The 22,003-nt window shown below is 38.6% G+C and overlaps 1 protein-coding gene and 1 long non-coding RNA gene across 2 annotated transcripts in view; one reads left to right on the top strand and one right to left on the bottom strand.

Moving 5' to 3' along the window:
• Window positions 1–22,003, bottom strand: part of LOC131693967 (synapsin) — a 966,657-nt gene that overhangs the window by 836,993 nt on the left and 107,661 nt on the right. The window contains exon 2 of the mRNA XM_058982279.1: window positions 1,108–1,184. The gene's annotated coding sequence lies outside the window, so the exon portion shown is untranslated. The remainder of the gene's footprint in view (window positions 1–1,107; window positions 1,185–22,003) is intronic.
• LOC131694046 (uncharacterized) lies at window positions 20,111–21,591 on the top strand. Its single transcript, XR_009306387.1, has 4 exons — window positions 20,111–20,227; window positions 20,279–20,480; window positions 20,540–20,907; window positions 21,135–21,591. It is a non-coding gene; the product is annotated as an uncharacterized LOC131694046 (long non-coding RNA).

Genomic DNA, 22,003 nt, shown 5'->3' with positions numbered 1-22,003 from the left:
TGAGATGCATTTTGAAGGAAATGAGTCAGGGAATCTAGAAGTAATAGTTATTTTGGTTACAGTGTTGCCATATATGCTATGTTTCCAGTTTAAAGCATAAACTGCATTTTTCTCGCAGTTCGTGTATTTTTGTTTTGAAAATGATTATGCCATTGTGTTTCTCGGATAGTTTCACACATAAAAACATCTTACACATCAAGACAACTTGAGCCAATCCCCAAACACAGTCATTTGAAGCAAAAAAAATAAAATTTCCCAGCGCGTTTCTCGCTATATCTCAGTAACCAAAGAGAATATCAAAATCCTGTAAACGCCACTTTGTAGAGATGTTTTAGACAAGTGATGCGGCATATCTAACTCAGTATACCCCAAAATGACGTTTGTCATAAGATAGTACAACAACGACGTGATCGAATGCTTTCGGAGCTTCGATTCTCTCACTGATAAAACGACAAAAAATAGCTTACGATTTCGTTGGGTCTTAGGAATGATGCTTCTTGAAATCACAATTATAGCTTGCCTATTTGAGAAATTTTTGCCTTTGCCTTTCGATTAAAACAGGTTTTTTCGCTGATAAAACACTATGCTACAACTTTAAAGTAATAAAATCATTGCTTCATATCTTCACATAAATTCCAGCATTCTTATAAAGTTTCTCGCAAAAAAGGAATGTAACCCCTTCACATTAATATGTAAGATACTGTGTTCAGAGTAATACGATAGAAACTCATTCAACCTACATAGTTTGGTGTACCATACTATTTTCACCATACTAAGCAAAGCTTCACACTGGGTTAAATAATCGACACTCAAATTGGTCTCAATATCTTCTCCTTTATTGTAAACAAGTGCTGTGTAAATCTCGATCTACACGTATTGGAACGGAACGAGAATCCGAATCGAACGCCTCAATTTTCACCCTCTCATTTGCGTTGTACAAAAAGGCGGAGGTTTCAAATAAGTAAGGTGACAATAAAAGTAGGGTGAAAATCGGTTAAACACCCTGGTATGGCGATGTGATAACGTGTAATGTACTACTAACCAAGAATATTTAAAATATAAAAATAAAGCATCACATCTGGGTTATAATTTTTAAAGAAAACTCACCGTCGCTTCAAGAAATTAACATTGCTGGTGAAGCTACTTTTGAAGCTTGCGAAAGACAGTGTGCCGGTTGGTGGATCCTACAATAACATAAAAGAGAGAAAAACAAATTATTACTTTATCTGGAAATCACATTACAAAGATGATTAACAACGAACAAGAAAGTTTGCAACAATTCCTTGAAATATTTACAAAATTCAACTTGGAAGATATTAATTTGTTCGTAAAGTATAAGTAGGGTGACTATATCTATATCTGACGAGTGAAACCCAGGACAGTCGTAAGGGAGCCCTCTCCCCGCCGATGCAAACTTGACTATCCATCCCACTCGAACGTGCCTGGCAGATTTTTTCCTCGGTTTACAAAATGCGTAAAAAAATCTCAGTTAGTTACAAGAAACCGGGTCTTTCTTTCGTGAAAAGGAGATCACCGAACACCTCTTTCAATGTATACATATGCGGTTCTTGCAATACCAACGAACAAAAACTGGAAACTGATCTTTAAAAAAATCAATCTTCAACTAAGCGAATCAGATGAAATAACTTGAGATCATCCACAAAGGACCGTGGTGAAGTATTCAGCACTAGATATACACAATTGGAGTACAGCAGAAACATCAACGGTCCGAGGTATGCTTGACATAAAAGTAAACGAAGGGGAATAAGCAATGTCAATCTATGGATCTGTCAAGTGTAACCGAAATAACTACAAAAATCATCGTTGCTTTTTAGCATTATTATTATAACGTGGCTCATATGATCAAAAGCGGCAGATAGGTAGGGTAAATAACATCAGCTTGAATACGACATTCCATGGTCTCTGTTATGCGCGATATTGTAAGATGTTAGGCGAAAAAGGTGAGTGTTGCCGAGTGTGCAGACGTGAGACAGTATTGATTTGTATGTTGATAGATATTCAAACATTGAAAAAACGTCGGGACTATGCTATGATCTCGTTTCTAAACGATATCGTCATGCAGCGTATTGACTCATCTTACATATTGTCAAAATTAAATTTATATGCTCCTACTCGTCAATTACGCAATAGAAATTTGTTCGCGATAGGTCATCACCGTACAGACTATGCTAAATTCGGTCCACTAAACCAGATGATGGCTGTGTATAACGAGCATTGTGAAAGTATTGACCTTACCATGCCCCGAACAAGTTTAAAACAGTTTTTCAACTCTTTACGGCATCATAGTACATAGAAATAGTTTACAGGATAGTATATAAGCAATTAATATTTATATAATGTAGTCTACATTTGATTGACGAAATAAATAAATAAATAAATAATCAGTATTGATCATCACTTAGGCATTGCTGAGAGTAAGCCTGCAAAAGTTCGATGATCAACAGCTCGCACAACCTCGAGATAGCACTCAATGAAGTTATTCCACGGTTGTTAGTGATACCTTCCTTATTTTCCTTTGTGTCGTGACTAACGTTTTACCTTTCAATATAGGGGCCCCTTTTCAAAATGAAATGTAAGGTTTTGAACGCTTATATCTTTTGTTGTACTGAATGGATTTAATCAATCTCTTCGGCATTTTGTCGAAAATATTTGTACCAATGTTGTATTACATTTTGGAATATGTAGGACATTCATTATCAACGGAAAAATAGTGTTTAGAAAAATCTTTCGAAAACGACTCGGAAAAGTAAAAATTTTCAGCCCATCCCGCGCAGAGCCGTCAAAATGGTGCACAAACCGAACAATAAAATAATGAAAAGTTTTAAATATAGGTCCACTACATGTTTGTTCCTATGATTATTCGTATTGACGCTTGACGAGAGCAGTTGGTGGTGGAAATCCGGCATATTAGTTGTGGTTATGCTATTAGAAGCCGGACGGAAAGGAAAGGCTCATGCACGGCACGAGAACGAGCGAGAAAGCGATAGTAGTGCATATTAGCGAAAGCGTTACGTACATTTTGAACCTTAATAACTTTCCTTCCACTAAAAAAGGAATGCTAATCTTGTTTCATAAATCGGAAGGAAAACGTTGCTACCGATACGTTGTTTGTTATATAAAATTTGTTTAAATAGTTCAAAAACTACTTTAAATGAGAATCAATATTAATGATAAAACCTATAAATAGGGGTGTCGCAGCTTTTCTCAAAACCAGACGTGTATAAGACGCAGTGCATAACAGACGTGCGTGCTAGGTGGTCGTGAGAAGCTGCATCGGACGACCAATCAAATCGGCTACCACCGGAGAGAAGAAGAAAAACTTTGGTGGATGTGGTGGATGTGAGAAGGCCAAAAAGCCAAAGGCTAAGAAACGCAGTCACTGAAAAGGCGGTAGCAACTGCCACTAAAAATGCCACCAAAACATCGAAGGCTGCAGAGAACAAGCCGAAGACCCCAAAGCCAAAGAAGGCCGCCAAACCTCCAAGAAAACTGCCCGAAGAAGATAAGTAAATTCACGCATCTTTAATGTTGCCAACAGTCCTTTTCGGGACTAACAAAATACTTGTAAAGAATTAGTGGTGTGGAATAAATATTCTGTAGTATATTAACCTTGGTCATTTCTTATAAATAAATAAATATATTTGGCAACACAGTTATTCTTAAACAAAAATCGCGCGCTGTTTAACGGTCACTTATTGTGTCGCTTAAACGAATAAGTAATTAAAAGTATGATTAAAATTACGAGTTCCTTGCGCGTATTACTCCCGTAAAGAAACTTCCCACATACATAACATTTTGGTGTCAGAAGTGGGATCTGGATACTAAACACGGTTAAAGTGTGAAATGGTCACTAGTCCCGGTGTAAAGTACAGTTCCGTAAACGAGGTCACAATTCTCAACTGCGTAGTTGCATCCTAATATCACGATGCAGGATCCGGAGCAAATGGCTGAGTTGTGCCGGGTGTTTACTGAATCTCTAAAGGTCGCTGTAGGACAAGTAAATATTGGACATCAAAATCCCCCAGGAGATGCCGCAGTACAGCAACCGAAACCACCGTCTTTTTCGATGAATGAATATCGCTCGTCAGAAGGAAGTTCTGTCGCCGATTACTTTAAGCGATTTGCATGGGCGTTACAGTTAACTGCTATTTCGGAGGAGCAGTACGGAAACTACGCTCGCGTACATATGGGAGCCGAGCTTAACAACGTTTTGAAAGTTTTGGTTAGTCCGAATGATCCAGCACAAGTAGCATACAACGAACTTCGGGACAGGTTAATTCGTCATTTCGACCGACCAAAAAATAAGTTTGTGGAGAGTATTAAATTCAGAAACATCGTGCAAGAAAATAATGAATCGATCGCTCAATTCGCTCTCCGTCTGAAGCACGGTGCCGTCAGTTGCGAATACGGCGACTTTCTCGATCGAATGCTGATCGAACAGCTGTTACATGGATTAGAATCCAGAGGAATGTGTGATGAAATTATTGCACGGAGTCCGGCGACGTTTGAAGCAGCTTTTGACATCGCAAATACGTTGGAAGCAACCCGAAATACCGCAAGGGACGTGAGAGCTGCTAATTCACTTGTACCCGAGTCAACAAACAAGTTGGGTTACGAGACTCCAAGAACAAGAAAAGGTAATCGTGATTTGCTTCGACATCAATCGCCTCGACGGGCAAGAGAAACGCAGCAACAATGTAAACAAACCAGGGAGCGTTATAGCTGCAATGGTTGCAGAGGTCAACACCAGCGGAATCAATGCCAATTCCATGACGCAAAATGCTTCATCTGCGCAAAACGAGGCCACATCGCAAAAGTATGTAAGTCGATAAAACCACAACAGGACCAATCCACCGACAAGGTGGAAGAAAATCTTCCGGCTGCGGATATTGACATGGTACAATCGCTAGGTAAAGTTCATGATATCGGCGCACCAGGTAAGCAGATAATCAATGTGAAGATTGACGGATCCAATCTGGCAATGGAGCTGGATACGGGAGCCCCCTGTGGAATAGTTAGCGAAACCACACTGCGGGCAATAAAACCGAGCTTTACGCTAGAACGAACGGATAGGCAGTTTTCAAGTTACACCGGGCATCCCATTCAATGTCTCGGTCGGGTCCCAGTAAATGTCACTGTCGGGTCCACCATGCATAGACTTTCGTTGTATGTTGTAGCAGGAGATTCGGACACACTTTTTGGACGGGAATGGATTTCGCATTTCATCGATGAGATAGATTTAAATCGGCTCTTTTCAACTGTAAATCCAGTCCTAAACCTAAGCACTGGTGAAACGAAAATGTCTCATGACCAGGAATTACGTCTCTCGCAGTTGTTAGCGGATTATGACAACGTCTTCAGTAGCGGTCCGGGTGAGTTAGCGGGTCCTCCGGCAAGTGTTCATCTTAAGCCGGGAACATCACCGATTTTCGCAAGAGCTCGCGATGTGCCGTTCGCTTTACGTAGTCAATATGCACAGGAAATCGATAAAAAAATAACATCAGGTTTCTATGAGAGAGTTGATTATTCAGAGTGGGCTTCCCCCACACACATTGTCGTTAAGAAAAATGGGAGTTTACGCATTACTGGTAACTATAAACCGACGGTCAACCCAAGGATGATCATCGATGAACATCCTATACCGAAAATTGAAATGATATTTAACCAAATGAAAGGTGCTAATTGGTTTTGTCACTTGGATATCACAGATGCGTATACTCATCTACCGATTGACGAGGAGTTTCGTAAGGTCCTCACGCTGAATACACCAACACATGGTCTCATTCGTCCCACCAGAGCAGTGTATGGAGCTGCAAATATTCCCGCGATTTGGCAACGTCGAATGGAAACAGTTCTTCGTGGGTTGCCAAACGTAATCAACTTCTTCGATGATATCATCGTCTTCGCCGAGGGGTTCAATAACCTATTGTCCGCTTTGGTTGCTACATTTGAACGATTGAACAGCCATGGTCTTCGCCTCAATAGAACCAAATGTGTATTCACCACTCGTGTTCTCGATTGTTTGGGTTACAAAATAGACAGCCATGGATTGCACAAGTCAGATGATCACATAGAAGCTGTCCGCGGTGCTCCTCGTCCCACAACTACCGATGAGTTACAGCTGTTTTTGGGAAAAGCGACGTACTACAGTGCCTTTATTCCAAACCTTTCGACAAGAGCACGGTCGTTACGAGACATGATTGCATCTAAAACGTTCGAATGGTCACCTGAAGCAGAGAGGGCGTATGAGGATATAAAAGCAGCATTAATATCATCACAAGTACTAATGACATATGATCCTGCACTTCCTCTAGTTTTGGCTACAGATGCGAGCAAGGCGGGCTTGGGAGCCGTACTATCGCACAAGCTTGGCAATGGTTTAGAGCGTCCGATTGCATATGCCAGTTGCACAATGTCAGCTACAGAGCAGCGGTATCCTCAAATTGACAAAGAGGCCCTCGCGATTGTCTGGGCCGTTAAGAAATTTTTTCACTACTTATACGCTCGGAAATTTGTTTTGGTTACGGATCACAAACCACTTACACAGATTCTTCACCCACACAAGTCGCTTCCAACATTATGTATCAGCCGCATGGCGAATTATGCAGACTACCTGTCCCACTTCAATTTCACTGTTGAGTTTAAGCCTACTAAAGAAAACGCGAACGCAGATTACTGCTCTCGCATACCTGGAACAGATACACGCAGTGACGTTAACAAACTGTTTTTACGCGAAGGAGAGGAACGAGATGAGTTTGATTGGTTTGCATTGCATCAAATCCAACAGTTACCGGTACGTGCTGAACACATTGCTCGCGAGACTCGCAAGGATTCTCACTTAGGAAGAATTGTTCAGAATCTGGAATCGGGCCGAAACCTAAGTGGTGTTGTTTACAAGGCTCCAGAGGCAAACTACACACTGGCTGCAAACTGTCTGCTCTACAAACATCGTGTGGTCATACCACCAACTCTTCGTCAACCGATTTTAAATGACCTCCACACAGCACATATCGGAATAGTCAAAATGAAAAGTTTGGCCCGTTCATTTGTCTACTGGCCTGGTATAGACTCGGACATAGAACGCACTGCGAAGTGTTGTACCGAATGTGCACAACAAGCTCACGCACCACCAAAGTTCAACAAACACCATTGGGAATATCCGCAAGTTCCCTGGGAGCGTGTCCATGTGGACTACGCAGGTCCAGTGGCAGGCGATATGTTGCTGGTTGTAGTCGACGCTTACAGTAAGTGGTTCGAGGTCAAGGTTACACATTCAACAACAGCAGAAGCTACAATCAAAATACTCGATGAGCTGTTCGCATCGTATGAGACACCGGTAACCGTTGTTTCCGACAATGGTCCTCAGTTTACCGCAGCTGAATTTAGAGAATTTTTTACAACAATCAGGAGTGAAGTATCACAAATTGTCAGCGCCGTATCACCCAGCTACCAACGGTCAGGCTGAACGATACGTGCAGACTGTGAAGGATGCTCTAAAGGCGATGGGAACCACCACTAACTCGCTCCAGCAGAACCTTAACGTGTTTCTTCGGCAATACCGCCTAGCACCGCACATAACGACCAGCGAATCACCAGCCAAATTATTTCTAGGACGAAATATTCGAACGCGTTTGGACTTGGTCAGACCAGAAACCCTCAGTAGCAAGATGCTTCAGAAGCAACAAGCAACCTTTGTGCCTTCCTTTCGTGAATTTAACCCGGGTCAACAAGTCTATTTTCTCTCCGGAAACCCCCGGATGGATAAGTGGGTTCCTGGAATAATCACAGTCCGACAAGGAGATCTGCACTACGAGATTGAGTTCCAAGGCAGAAAGTTCAAGCGTCACGTGGATCAAATACGATCGAAGCCTGAGATCGATACCTTAGTTAGATCGCCATCCATTGAAAAGTCAATTGATGGAGATGAACAAAGACAGCTACACTTTTATGAGACAGGTGAAACTGTCACCAGGCTACCACCCCAAAGCAGATCCCCATCTGCTCCGTTACCTCCAGAGCTACATTCTCAACCAGCAAACAGCAGTCTGATTAGTCATAGCGAAGGCGTCCTTCCATCTGTAATGCGCAGATCGACGAGAGAGCGTCGTCCACCTCGACGGTTCTCTCCATGAAGCAGTATTTAAAAGGAGGAGGAGTGTAGTATATTAACCTTGGTCATTCCTTATAAATAAATAAATATATTTGGCAACACAGTTATTCTTAAACAAAAATCGCGCGCTGTTTAACGGTCACTTCTTGTGTCGCTTAAACGAATAAGTATTTAAAAGTTTGATTAAAATTACGAGTTCCTTGCGCGTATTACTCCCGTAAAGAAACTTCCCACATACATAACATATTCATATGTGTGTACTCAGTAGAAACAAGGTTTGAATCGTTTCAAAAGATTCTCGTTATCTACAAACCGTCCTTATTAGGACGAATGCAAAATGGAAAATGAATTTAATTAGAAAGTTTCTTTTATTAACTAGTATTAAGTTTGCACTTGTTAATTCTGTTCTTTTACCCGTATATCATAAGAAAATATTTTTCTAATTAATCTACAAACCCGAAGGTTTTTGCAAATCCTGCCAAAAAAAATCAGTGAATGTGGCAACTCTGCCACTAAGCGAAAGCTACACCAAAACGAATGATGAAAATATTTTCATTTATCGCACAAAAGGATAGCCTTCCATTAGCACCGAAAAGTTGATAAAAGGGATTCGCTTGATGCAAAGCCTGCTCATGCGGTATGAGCTGCGAAAGGGGAATGTTCATATGTGTGTACGCAATAGAAACAAATCGTCGGCACGGTTTGAATCGTTTCAAAAGATTCTCGTCTTGTATCACTATAGTTATCTATAAACCGTCCTTATTAGGACGAATGCAAAATGGAAAAAGAATTTAATTAGAAAGTTTCTTTTATTAACTAGTATTAAGTTTGCGCTTGTTAATTGTGTACTTTCACCAGTGAATCATAAGAAAATATTTTTCAAATTAATCTACAAACCCGAAGGTTTTTGCAAATCCTTCCAAGAAAATCAGTGAATGTGGCAACTCTGCCACTAAGCGAAAGCTACACCAAAACGAATGATGAATATATTTTCATTTATCGCACAAAAGGATGGCCTTCCATCTGCGCCGAACAGTTAATAAATAGGAATACCTTGATGCGAAACATGCTCATTCGGTATGAGCTGCGAAAGGGAAATGTTCGTATGTGTGTACTCAGTAGAAACAAATCGTCGGTAAGGTTTGAATCGTTTTAAAAATTCTTGTCTTGTATCACCATAGTTATCTACAAACCGTCCTTATTAGGACGAATGCATAATGGGAAAAGATGGGTTGGTAATGTATATGACATAACAGGGGTGTCGTGACCACACTTCGAAGTTATTGCAAATCTTGCAAAGCATAAATAGACATAATTTCAATGATTGTTCCTCGGCCCTATTCTGTGCGGCGTGTGACGTGAGACGACTAATCTCACCTCACTTTAGGTGACTTTTCTCACCCTATTCTGAGAGTCGACTCGGGTGTGGTGAGATTCCCCATTGCGGTTAAATGGGCGTCTCACGTCACCCGTAGTGACTCTTCAGAATTGGGTGAGAAAAGACACGTACAGTGAGGTGAGATTGGTCGTCTCACATCACACGCCGCGCAGAATAGGGCCGCCTATATGAATGAAATGACAAATTTTCAAGTTAACACGTCAATATCTTTGCAATTTATAGAACAATTTTATATGTTTAGTTATCATATATTAACTGTCATCTCTTCCAAACAACTTAAACCTCTGCTGCCAACCCCGTGGTTTTGCTGGGTTAAGGAGAATCATTGTAAAATGTCCAATACACGATTTTATGTTGTTACCTCCACTAAAACCAAATCAAAACACTCCCACCTGTCATACAAGTACATTGTCGTCTGCTTGTTGAAATCATTATATGAAATTATTGACCTGTATTCAATGCGGAGAACTCGGTAATAAAATTGCTTTACTGAATAGATTAACGAACGGGAAAATTTCGCTGAGCCCGGTGAATCGAACTTAATGCGTAAAATTTAGCCATTTGAAAGAGATACAAGCAGAATTTTAAGAATATGATCATCGCGGTTATGTCCCGGACATTACCCGCCCCTAGTTTTTCGCTAAGCGTGATTCATTTCTATACGCTAGGAAAAAGATTCCGATGGTTGTTGAAATTTCAAAGCAAGAAGATATGAAATTTGTTCATTTCATGAATGAATGTCTCAACGAGCTTAGAATCCAGCGCATCCCCTATCAACGCAGACGCCAACAACAAAGATTCTTTTCAGAACCACCATAATCATTATAAAGAATAACTTGAAACATTCCCACATATTTTATTGAGTATCATTCAATTTGAATTACAAGTCAAACGAGTAGTCACGACACTCCGGTGATGTCCTAGACATTACCCACCTATCTGAAGGTGCTCAAAAGATGAAAATAAACAGCATCACCAAAACGTCAATATAACTTAGAAGTATTGAAAGAAATCCCTCCGACCCCAAATTGAAAGGCGATTTAAGCCGAGAAAAAGCTCTGGTAATTAACGTCTCGTCAACATCACTAGAGTTAGGTCTAGAACTAGAACCAGTTCAATTTGTTCTTACAATTTTCTCAATTTTCAAATTTGAAACATGTTTTATAATAAAAGTTTCACTTTAATAACTTGGTATATAAATTTCGTATTACTTGTCATATTCAAACTAAATGCAACTGTCTCATTGTGTATTTTCCACTGCCAAAACTGTCCACTTAAATTGGACATTTAAAATGTAAACATGGCGAAATTCAAACGAATAGAAACTGTGCAGCGAATCTATCCGGCATAGCTGCAGAGAAGTGACGGACCAGCGAGAATAGGGAGAGATGGGGTTCGTCGCGGTTGCAGTAATTACCGCAACCGCGCGGTATTTATCGCACCCGCACCGCAAAATCTGCGGTGCGGTAAGACATTTTTTCCCGCCGATGCGGTGCGGGAAAGAGCATTTACCGCGCGGTTTTACCGCAACCGCACTGCAAAAAAATTGATAAAGTGATAATTTTGGTTATTCTAAATTGATAAACGGACTGCTATTACGAAAGAAAATCTAGCTGTGTCCGAAATATTTTGACGCTATTATTTTTACGACATATTTTGGACACTAGTTATTTTATACTAAGTAAGACTTCACAAACTAACCATTTCAAATACATAAAATGCAAGATCCAGACAAAATTATTAGATCATTTAAAAACAATAAATTTTTACTCTTAAACCCAATTTAAAAGTGCATCACTTCTCCCGATTTCTGTTGGAAATCGTTGAATTATGAATCGTTTCCGATATCAATTTTTCACCTGTGAATTTTGATTAATTTAAAGAAATTAGAGAAAAAATAATTATGCTGGGACTCAAACACAACCCAAAGAATATAATTATTTTCATCAAACCAAACGAATTTGAAGTAATTGACAGTAAAGGATACAAATGTATTAAATCGTCCAAAATAAGGAGAGGTCCAAATTAGGATGATTATTCTATCACTCGTTCATCAACATCGTATTTCTATCTTCTTTGATTGCTGTGTAAATTCAATGTGAGTCAATGCAGTCAACTTTATTGGACTCTTTCTCAAAAACTATGCTACATAACTTTTTTTCGCGTACTTCCATTCAAATTTACAATAGTTTTCTACCACATTAAGTCCTAAAATATTTCAGTTAACCCTCCAGCTAGGGCTCGTCGCGGTTGCGGTAATTACCGCAACCGCGCGGTATTTACCGCACCCGCACCGCAAAAACTGCGGTGCGGTGAGACACTTTTTCTCGCGGATGCGGTGCGGGAAATGAGCTTTTACCGCGCGGTATTACCGCAACCGCACTTAAAAAAATAATTGATAAAGTCTGCTTCAAAAAGTGAATTAAAACTTTGACTTTTAGCATTTAAGAACGACGCAAATTATTACCTTACAATAGGGAAACATAATAAACATTTAATTGCTCTTATTTCCATGGACTTTACAATGATTTGAAAAGAAATCCGAATATAATCTATATTCAACCCATCGTTACTTACATTATTAATTTGGCACCATTATATTTACGACATATTTTGAACATTTTGAAAAAATTACAAGCGAACCTTTTCAAATATATAAAATGCACAATCCAATCATTGAAAAACAATTGAATTGTACTTAGAGCTTCCATTTCCCGACGGTTTTCAGCTTCCCGGGATTCGGGAAATAAATAATAGATTTCCCGGGAAATCCCGGGATCCCGGGAATACAGAAGAAAAATAAAAAGGTGAATGATTTTCTTGAAAACAAAAGAATAAATCGAAAATTTTTCAAATCCGTTTGATTGCATGTATATCTGTCCTAAAGGCAGTTGTCAGAAAATGGCGATTTGGTGGCCTACACATCATTCAATCATTCGATAGCTCGTCAATAAGTTTACGCAACATCAACTCCTTTTGATGATTTTTCTTGGCTATAGGCATAACCTAAATTTTGGTAATTACGATTACAATTGGGACTAAACGCAGCTGCTGGAGTTACTGTCCAAAATTGGAATTCGTTGTTCTGATACGATGGAATGTAATCAATTTAATGCAAAGCACCTTCTTTAATAATCTTGAATGAAAAGATCGAGCTGCTTCAGGGTAGTGGGCAGTCATTTCCGATTAAATGAGAAAATGTGATATATGGAATCCATTTCCATCACAGTAAGATCAGCATCATTTCGAATTAATTGTGAATCAAAATCAAGTAGATAATGGACGAACTGTACAGCGATGGACGAATCCCACTATCGATTTCTTGTTACGGGTGAGTATCTGGATTGTTTGATCTTATCCCTTCAAAAATCCTTTCTGCATCCTTGAAAGCGACATTCAAAGAGTGTGGATGCGCATGATGTTGGACAGATACAGTGTTGTGTATTGCTTTTCATACATTCAAAAATTTACAGATATTACACCTACGGTATTACAAATTAGACGAAATATGCATTCGATGAACTGACCAAATATTTCTGCAGACGTTCTAGAAACATTCCTTATTTTAAAAAGCGTTTGCGTTAAGCATGATATCACTTAAAACCATCCCAAGTTTTGTAACATACACTCATCGATTTTTTAAGAAAGTACCGCGCGTCACTAACGCTACAATCTGCATTCACTACTCACTCCAAATGTTTGCCGGTAAAAATATTTCCTACAGAATTTCTTTCGCAGAACCTATGCCTTTTAGAATAAATTAAAAATCTTTTTTCCCGGGATTCCCGAATCCCGGGAATGGAAAAATACAATTTCCCGGGAATTGGGAATCCCGGGAAATCCAAAAATCCCGGGATTCCCGGGAAATAATTTCCCGGGATGGAAGCTCTAATTGTACTGTGAAATTCAATTTAAAAAAGCCTCATTTCTCCCGATTCCTCTTGGCAATCGTGAAATTATGAATCGTGTACGATGGCGTTTTCTCAACTGTAAATTTTAATTAATTTGGAGAACTTAAAGATGAACTTAAAAAAGTCTTAAGACTTAAAAACAACCCAAAGAATGAAATTATCATCATCAAAACAAACGAATTTGGAGGAATCAGCAGTAAGGGAGACAAATGTTTGAAGAGCGTCCAAAATAGGCAAGGGTCCAAATTAGGCTGATAACTTTATTATTCGTTCTTCAACATCGTATTTCTATCTCTGTTGGTTTCTGTGTAAATTCGCAATGAATTTTCCTGCAGTTCGTTTTTAAGACTCCTTCTACATAACTTTTTTTCGCATACGTCCATTGTTCGTCCAACTGGGAATATTTTCTACCAATTTTTCAGTTAGGAGTATTTTGTAACTTTTTGAAATTAAAGCTTTCGAAGTAAGTATAGGGTATTTCGATTTTTTTGTGTTTCTCAAAGCCTCTTTTCATATTGCGAAAAGTGTCAAAGTTAGCCCAGATACCAAATTTTGCACAGGACTATTTTTGACCTCTACCAACTTCAATTGAAGTTTTTGCATTGGCATTATGGAAAAATATTAGAAAAACTACATAAAAAGGTAGATCTTTCGAACTAGCTATTAGAAAATTACAACTCATACAATTTTAAGGGTGCAATCTTAGTATTTTAATAAGAATACGTCGATTTCTTGAAAAATACGAAGTAAGTGTTTTAACGTATTTTGTTCCTTAAATCCCCTATTTGTATAAACATTTCTGCTGTATGCTGTAGATCATACATATTTTGCAGTTTTTCAAATGTCCTTCAACAACTCTGTACCGGTTGAGATGGGATGGATACCTGATCTGATATTAATTAAAAGTTTTCCTATTAATTGCAGCTGAAAAACGTTTTTGTATGTATAATGATGAAATACAGCTACATTTCATAGGACTTCAGTGCTATGCTAATGTTTACCTTGTTTCGAAAGTATTTATCTCAAGATGTACGGCATTTTATTAATAAAACTTGCAAAGTTGACATTTTTTAATAAATTTTTCATTCTGAGGAGTCCGTCAAAGTTAATGTTCGTGTAAATAGGAAATTATATATAGTTATACAAATAAGTTAATATTTTTTCAACACACTTTTGAAAAATACAGATTTTTACCGCATTTACCGCATTACCGCGCGGTGCGGTGCGGTAAATGCAGTGCGGTTGCGGTAAGCGGTGCGGTTTTATTATTTTTTTGCGGTTGCGGTGCGGACTATCCATTTACCGCCCACATCCGCACCGCGACGAACCCTACCTCCAGCACCCGCGCGAATGGTTTCCCGAATGAGCAGCCGCTGTTGCTGAAAGAAGATTTCGCTAGAGTTTCGGAAGGTGTTACACAAAATACAACGGCGCGTGTGCTGGAGGGTTAAGACTATTTTGTAGCTTTTTTGAAACTATTTTTTCCAAATACCACATCGTTTGACTCCTGTCCACTTTAATTGAAGTTTTTGCCATTTTTAGCAGTTTTTCTAATGTTCAGTAATTCTGTACCGGTTGAGACCGGACTCCTGATTGGATGTAATGTATAGAGCATTTTTTTTGTCAAATATGGCGTCGTTCTTATTGATGAAATACAATGTTTTTATTTCACTGTGTTGGAATATATGCGCTACTATATATATGTACTGGTATTTCGACTTTAATTTTTTTTTGTTGAAATTCCTTTAAGAATGAAAGGTGGTTTTTACTACGTAAATGCGAAAATCATCCATTTCATTTTCATATGTCAAAAACATTGAAAATATGAAAATTTAAACAAAGAAATATGCAACTTTATTTCTTATTACATTTTTATTCCACTTTTTTCAATTAACTGAAGGGTTGCTAAAATAAAAGTTTTCCTATTACTGCAGTAAAACGTTTTTGAATGTATAATGTTTGCCTTAAAATGAACAGAATTTTATTAATAGAAAATGCAAAAGTTGATTTTTTTCATAAACTTTACATTCTGATTAGTCTCTTAAAGTTAAATTTCGTGTGAATAAGAATCACATTTTATTATATATGGTTACACAAATGTACAATTTTTCAACACTATTTTTAAAAATATAAAAAATTTACCGCATTTACCGCATTACCGCGCGGTGCGGTGCGGTAAATAAAGTGCGGTTGCGGTAAGCGGTGCGGTTTTGATATTTTTTTGCGGTTGCGGTGCGGACAATCCATTTACCGCCCACATCCGCACCGCGACGAACCCTAGGGAGAGAGACGAATAGTAGGCGCGTTCTTAAATCCACCAGCAACTCATCGGTATGTTGATGACTTTTTGTTGCGGGAGAGTAAAGCGACGCGCTGTGACACCAGTGTGCAACATAAACAAAGCTTGTTCATGTTGCGCGAGAGAGAGATCATCACATTAGACAGCTCAACAATCCACCGTACGGTGAGGGCCGATGATTTGGTCAACAAACGGCATCGAGAGGAAAGAGACTTTTAACCGTACACATACCAATACACCAATTATTTGGCATGCGCTAGTATTGAATTGCTGGTGAATAAGTTTCACTTCCGTGATTAGCACTACGTGTCAGTCGAGTGAGCAGTTTAGAAACTGATTGGACTTGCGCCTGTTGTTTTTCCTATTTTCGGCTTGGGCAACTTATGCGCATCTTATGTAAATTTTAGTTAATAAATTGCTTATCCTAAACACTAGTTACGCACGCTGAAAATAGGACAATAAACAAAGAACAAGTTCACTATCTCGCTTTTCAATTGCAATCAGAATACTCTTCCTTTATGGACTGTACTTTAAATGCATTTTTTCAGCTTCCTAAGCTAATTATATAGGGTTGGGTCTACTAAAAAGGTCTATATGTACTCGTCTCGATGCTTCAGGCATTAATTGAGATGAAACCAAAACTGTTTTTTATTTATTTATAATTAATTAATTAATATCAACAGACACGGTGTGGTCCTAATGATAATTTCTTAATCTATTTAAAAAGTCAAATTGTAATCTGCTACGTGGAATGTGAAGATCGAACTCGGATGACACTCTGTTGAAGGTCCGCTGCAAACCAATGATGGCACCGTTTACTCCATAGTTAGTCCGGCGAAGAGGTAATCGGAGGAATAAATTATTGCGAAGGGCGCGAGGGCGAACGTTCATGTTTATCGCACTGAGAAGCTCGGGGCAGTCAATTCGATCTTGCAAAATATCCGAAATCGTCATAGCACGGAATAGATCCCGTCGCACTTGCAATGTATCGAGTCCAATAAGCAAACCCCGGCTTTCATAACATGGCAGCTGGTGAGGGTTGCTCCAAGGCAATCGACGAAGGGCAAACCGAACAAATCTGCGCTGTACTGTCTCAATTCGATGGACACCGTTGAGATAATAAGGGTTCCACACAACTGAACAATATTCCAGAGTTGATCGAACGAGTGAGCAGTAGAGAGATTTCAAGCAGTAAATATCTAAAAAGTGCTTAGATATTCTCATTATGTTATTAGCATTTATAATTTAAGTTTGATTCGGTGGTAAGTAGTTTCTTCAAAATCGTTCGTGCTTTTGAAGATTCAACATTTGAATATCTCATCTTCAGTTCGGTGTTTTCCGCACAGCTGAACGGTCAGTTAATTTTTTCAATTGATGGTTCAGCAACACGGCTCACAGAAAGGAGGCTTGCTATTCCGCGAATTGACAGTTATCGGTGACGTCAGAGAAATCGTTGAGATAAACAAACGGATTTCTCGAAAGTTGTTAATTGACAATATTTGAGCTCTTACGGTGGGAAAAATACTGTGCAATGGATTTTTGATGTAAATTACGTCATAATTACACTAGACACAGTGGATACTCAGTGCATCTATGTGATTATTAGCGTAAATCGGGAATTTGGATGCATGCCATAGAAAACATATCCCACCGTAATTTTCTGGTCATGGCAAAGGTTTTGGACATCCGCATAACTTCCTTGTGATTTACCAGGTGCCGATCATTCGTTAGCAGCAAACAATATATGAATTTCATGTAATTGTTTTCGCCGACGATTTCTATGACGCGCTCTCGTCAAATGTTTACACTCTAACGAGCTAGCCTAGTATATGTAAGCCGTGGTTCAGCAACGTGGCTTCAATTTACTGATTTTCAGTGATATAGTTTCCGAGTTTCAGCAAAACAAACGTCACTTGTACTGAGATCTTGGTTAGCTCGACTGCGTAAAACTTGGTAAAAAGTTGCGGAAAAAGTGAAAGTCGGTAGAACAAAATTAATGGTGTTGCTTCCAATCTGCTTATTTCGTTGACGTTGGAAAATTTCTGCATATTTTTATGAAAATATAAGGTAATGAGCAGATTTTCTCCTTGTTTCTATTATCACCCTACCTGTTAGATCAGAAAAGCATAAACAAACAGCATATTTACTGTTGGAAAATAATTCAAACAATAACACGTTCAATGTTGCTAAAGTATACCAATCACTTAAGGGACCATACGTTTTCTGACCCGTCTTAAAAAAATCATCGAACACGAGAATGTAAAATATATTGAGGTCTCTTGCGTAATTAAAAACACACTTTAGTGTTTAAATACAATATTTAGCGACATGCAAAAACTGCTTTACTGCCCCTCTTCGGTACCTTGAAGTTGTTTAGGCAAAACAGATGAAAAGCGCAATAGTTACAATTTTGAAAATACTTTCGAGAGTCCACAGAGTTTCAGAATAAAGAATAAGCCAGCGGTCACTGCTTGATGAATGTAAAATTCACAAATTTTACATTAAGCGGTGTTGTTTTTGTCGAAAGGATTTTTTTAACTTTAATTGGAACGAATTGGAATTTGAATTCGAGTTTGTGTAAAATTGGTCAATTCATATTCTAGAACTTATATGGATCGTAATCCAGTCACCAATAATATCAGTAAATCTACTAAAAATGCTTCCGAAAAAAACTCTCTGAGTTTTAGTACTGGATTCGTGAAGTTTCAATCTTATTTTAGTTATGATTTTCTACATGCTTTAAAAATTATTACAAAGGTTTTGAATCAATTTTATCGATTGACCACATTATCTTTGTACAGTATTATTGAGGCCACACATGATCCACTTCGGCACCGATTCCTGTTGGCCAACCGCATCAAAGACAGTAATATTTGCCAAACTCTGAATTTCTAACAAACAATTTGGTTTCAAAAACATTTAAATTTGGCTTAAAAAAATTTCGAAATCATTCGTTACAAAAATGTTACACCTAACGAAGGCTAACATTTTTCTCGTTGTTTCACTTCATATAGTTTCGTAGTAGGTAGGGGAAAGTGATCGGTTGCAGTCACTGGTCGGTTGTCGACAATTGATTCGTAGGTTCTGTACTACAACCGAAATATTTGTTGAAAGAGTGAAAACCTGCTTAAAAGTTTTTTGATCATTTGCTTAGTGTTATAGAAAGAATCAGATCGATCGAAAAAGTATGCCCATAGAATATTTACGAAGTGAATTAATTTTATATTGTGGTTCAAAAATTGAATGCCACTGAAACGTTCACCACAATTGTTTTTATTTATTTTACCCCATTTTTGTGGCAAATGCTTAATTCTCTCTAACCTAATCAATATGGGTATTTTCGGAACAGGCTTTACGAGTAGATACCAGAGATCTATTTTGGACGCAATTCTGAAAACCAAGATGGCAATATCTGGTGAACCGTTTTTGATAATTTACATGCGAAAAGCCCATGGATCGTGTTTTCGCCACTGGGTAGCACTGTATACACCAAATTGTCACGACCAGAGAGACAAGGGGCTATTCATAAACTACGTAGACCAAAATTTGATAATTGCATTGCTTGAAAATCTCCCATCACGGTATTACACTTAAATGAGAGCCACGGCTCACAGAAAGGAGGCTTGCTATTCCGCGAATTGACAGTTTTCGGTGACGTCAGAGAAATCGTTGAGATAAACAAACGGATTTCTCGAAAGTTGTTAATTGACAATATTTGAGCTCTTACGGTGGAAGAAATAGTGTGCAATGGATTTTTGATGTAAATTACGTCATAATTACACTAGACACAGTGGATAATCAGTGCATCTATGTGATTATTAGCGTAAATCGGGAATTTGGATGCATGCCATAGAAAACATATCCCACCGTAATTTTCTGGTCATGGCAAAGGTTTTGGACATCCGCATAACTTCCTTGTGATTTACCAGGTGCCGATCATTCGTTAGCAGCAAACAATATATGGATTTCATGTAATTGTTTTCGCCGACGATTTCTATGACGCGCTCTCGTCAAATGTTTACACTCTAACGAGCTAGCCTAGTATATGTAAGCCGTGAATGAGAGCAACAGGAGCACGTCTTACTTGTGAGGCGATCGTAAGCAAAAAAATGGCCGGTCGAGGTTGCTGCGATCAATGAGCCCTTTGGCTTGTCGTTGCTAACGCCCAGATAGAAATCCGTTCAATGCGTTACTGCCTTTGTGCGTTATTTGGACAAAGCCATAAGTAACGCTAGTGCTTGAATCATCGATTAGAGCGCCACAATAAGTAGTTACGGGCAATATTCGTGCGTCAATTATTCTCGTGTTGTAACACACTGTCCCTTTTTCTGTCAGATCGTGTAATTTACAATATTGCTCGGAAATCTTTCGGTTACTCTTCACATCGAAGCATGTTTTTTTATCAAACTGTAGTACATATTGTACACAAAACTTGAACAATCTCTTGTGGTATATTGTTCTTGTTGCAGGCCGACCAGTCCGCGAAGGTAAGAAATGAAAAAAAATGATTCATAATTGTACCGATTCAATTTCAACAGAAAATTCTCGTGCCTGGCGGAATCGATATCGCGATGACACCGATAATATCACCTCCAGTTTTGTGCTGACTGTCGGGTATGGATATATTTTGGTATGATTGCTCGCGATCGCCAGGAGCTACTGCAAAACAATATCTGGTTGAACAAAAATATCAGTCTGTTGGTAGCTTTCTGTGATGGGAATGACGGCAAGTGTAAAATGGTACGTGAATACAATTATTCTTGTAAATTTGTCGGTAGTTCATGATTATGTATTTCAAGAATTGGAGAAAGCTCAGCACGAAGGCAAACGTGAGCAGCTATTGGAAGCGGAATAACGGGAGCGATACGTATCCAAAGTCAGTAAATTAGGAGGAAATATTGAGGCAAGTTGCTGGTACGCAATAACACTGCCAATGATTTCTGAATGGTTCTGCAAGCTGCTGGAAACACCCAACAATCCACGTTTTGCCATGTAACTTACTAGAAGTGCTAGCAACGCTTCTACAATGTAAAGGAAATCTTTTTATGATCATCTCCGTTGTGCATGTCATAAACCAATACCATGCGCTAATGATGCGTGACTTCTTCTGAATCAATATGCGAACGAATTCGTAGAAACGAGGACTCAATTCACCAGTCGGAATATTGTGAGTACTGATTGATAGTCTATTATAAAAGACCCCCATTTGTCGCTTTAGGCTGCAATGTAGCTTACGTGCATAATTCTATCTCGGAAGAATCGATTTGAATCAAAGTTAGAACGGAAATTTTATAATGAAATCCAAACTTAATGTAATCAAAAGTGTCCTTTAATCAATTTGTATTTGTATATTTAAGATTTATTCCGATTAACAAATTTCTCTTCCATTTACAGGGCAGAGATCATACTATAACCGCAAAGTATGTAACCGCTCAGACTAAGCTAACCGCGTCACCTAAATTAGACCAAAATCTAGATGCCCATCTGCCGAACATTATGAAAATCCTCATCAATGACATTCGCCTGTTAGACAAGATGAAGTTAAATAATCACCAACCAAGTATTTTTACCGACTGCACAAATGTGCATTCTACGCCATAGTCAACGTGTGTCACAATGCTACAGTCGTTGAAGTGTTGGACAGTTCCAGTCAGTATAACTATCAACGACTGAAGAAGCGTGTGCTGGAACTGCTGCGAAAAATGAAAAATTGTTCAAGTTTGACGAATCCCTCGAAATCAGCGTACACGTGTTCGCTACTTTGTGCTATTCGCTATTGATGACAGCGGCATCGACGTTGGTTATTGGTGAGCGGTAGCATATCGACTACGCAGTAGAGACCGTCGAGATGGAAAAGATAGCAAAGTATTTGTTAAACTATCTTTTTTCCTAGCAGTGCGGTAAGTGGTAGCAGAAATCCGTTTGTTGATAGTGATTATATAGCCTATAGTTTAAATTGTAACTGGTACAAAGTTACGTAACTTTGTACCAGTTTTTAATGTTTTGTGACTTAGTCCGATCTGACTTAACACCGACCATATGAGATTCAAATCCCATACGCGCGCAAATTTATGTAACTTATACAATTCAAGAAATTCATCTAAATGTTTCATCGAGTTTGAAAATTGTTCAAACCATTTAGTGATGGAAGTGTTTAGTAAACAAGGTTTATTTACTGATTTATTTTTGATTTTTAGTTCTTCTTGCTGAACAGCACTTTTTGCCTTTCTCAATAGAAAGGTATTGCAATTGCTCTGAAAACC

Source organism: Topomyia yanbarensis, chromosome 1 (assembly GCF_030247195.1).
Source record: "Topomyia yanbarensis strain Yona2022 chromosome 1, ASM3024719v1, whole genome shotgun sequence".
In the NCBI taxonomy this organism is placed as follows: Eukaryota; Metazoa; Arthropoda; class Insecta; order Diptera; family Culicidae; genus Topomyia; species Topomyia yanbarensis.
Note: the sequence above shows the minus strand (reverse complement) of the source record. Positions and strands in the feature narration are given on the sequence as shown.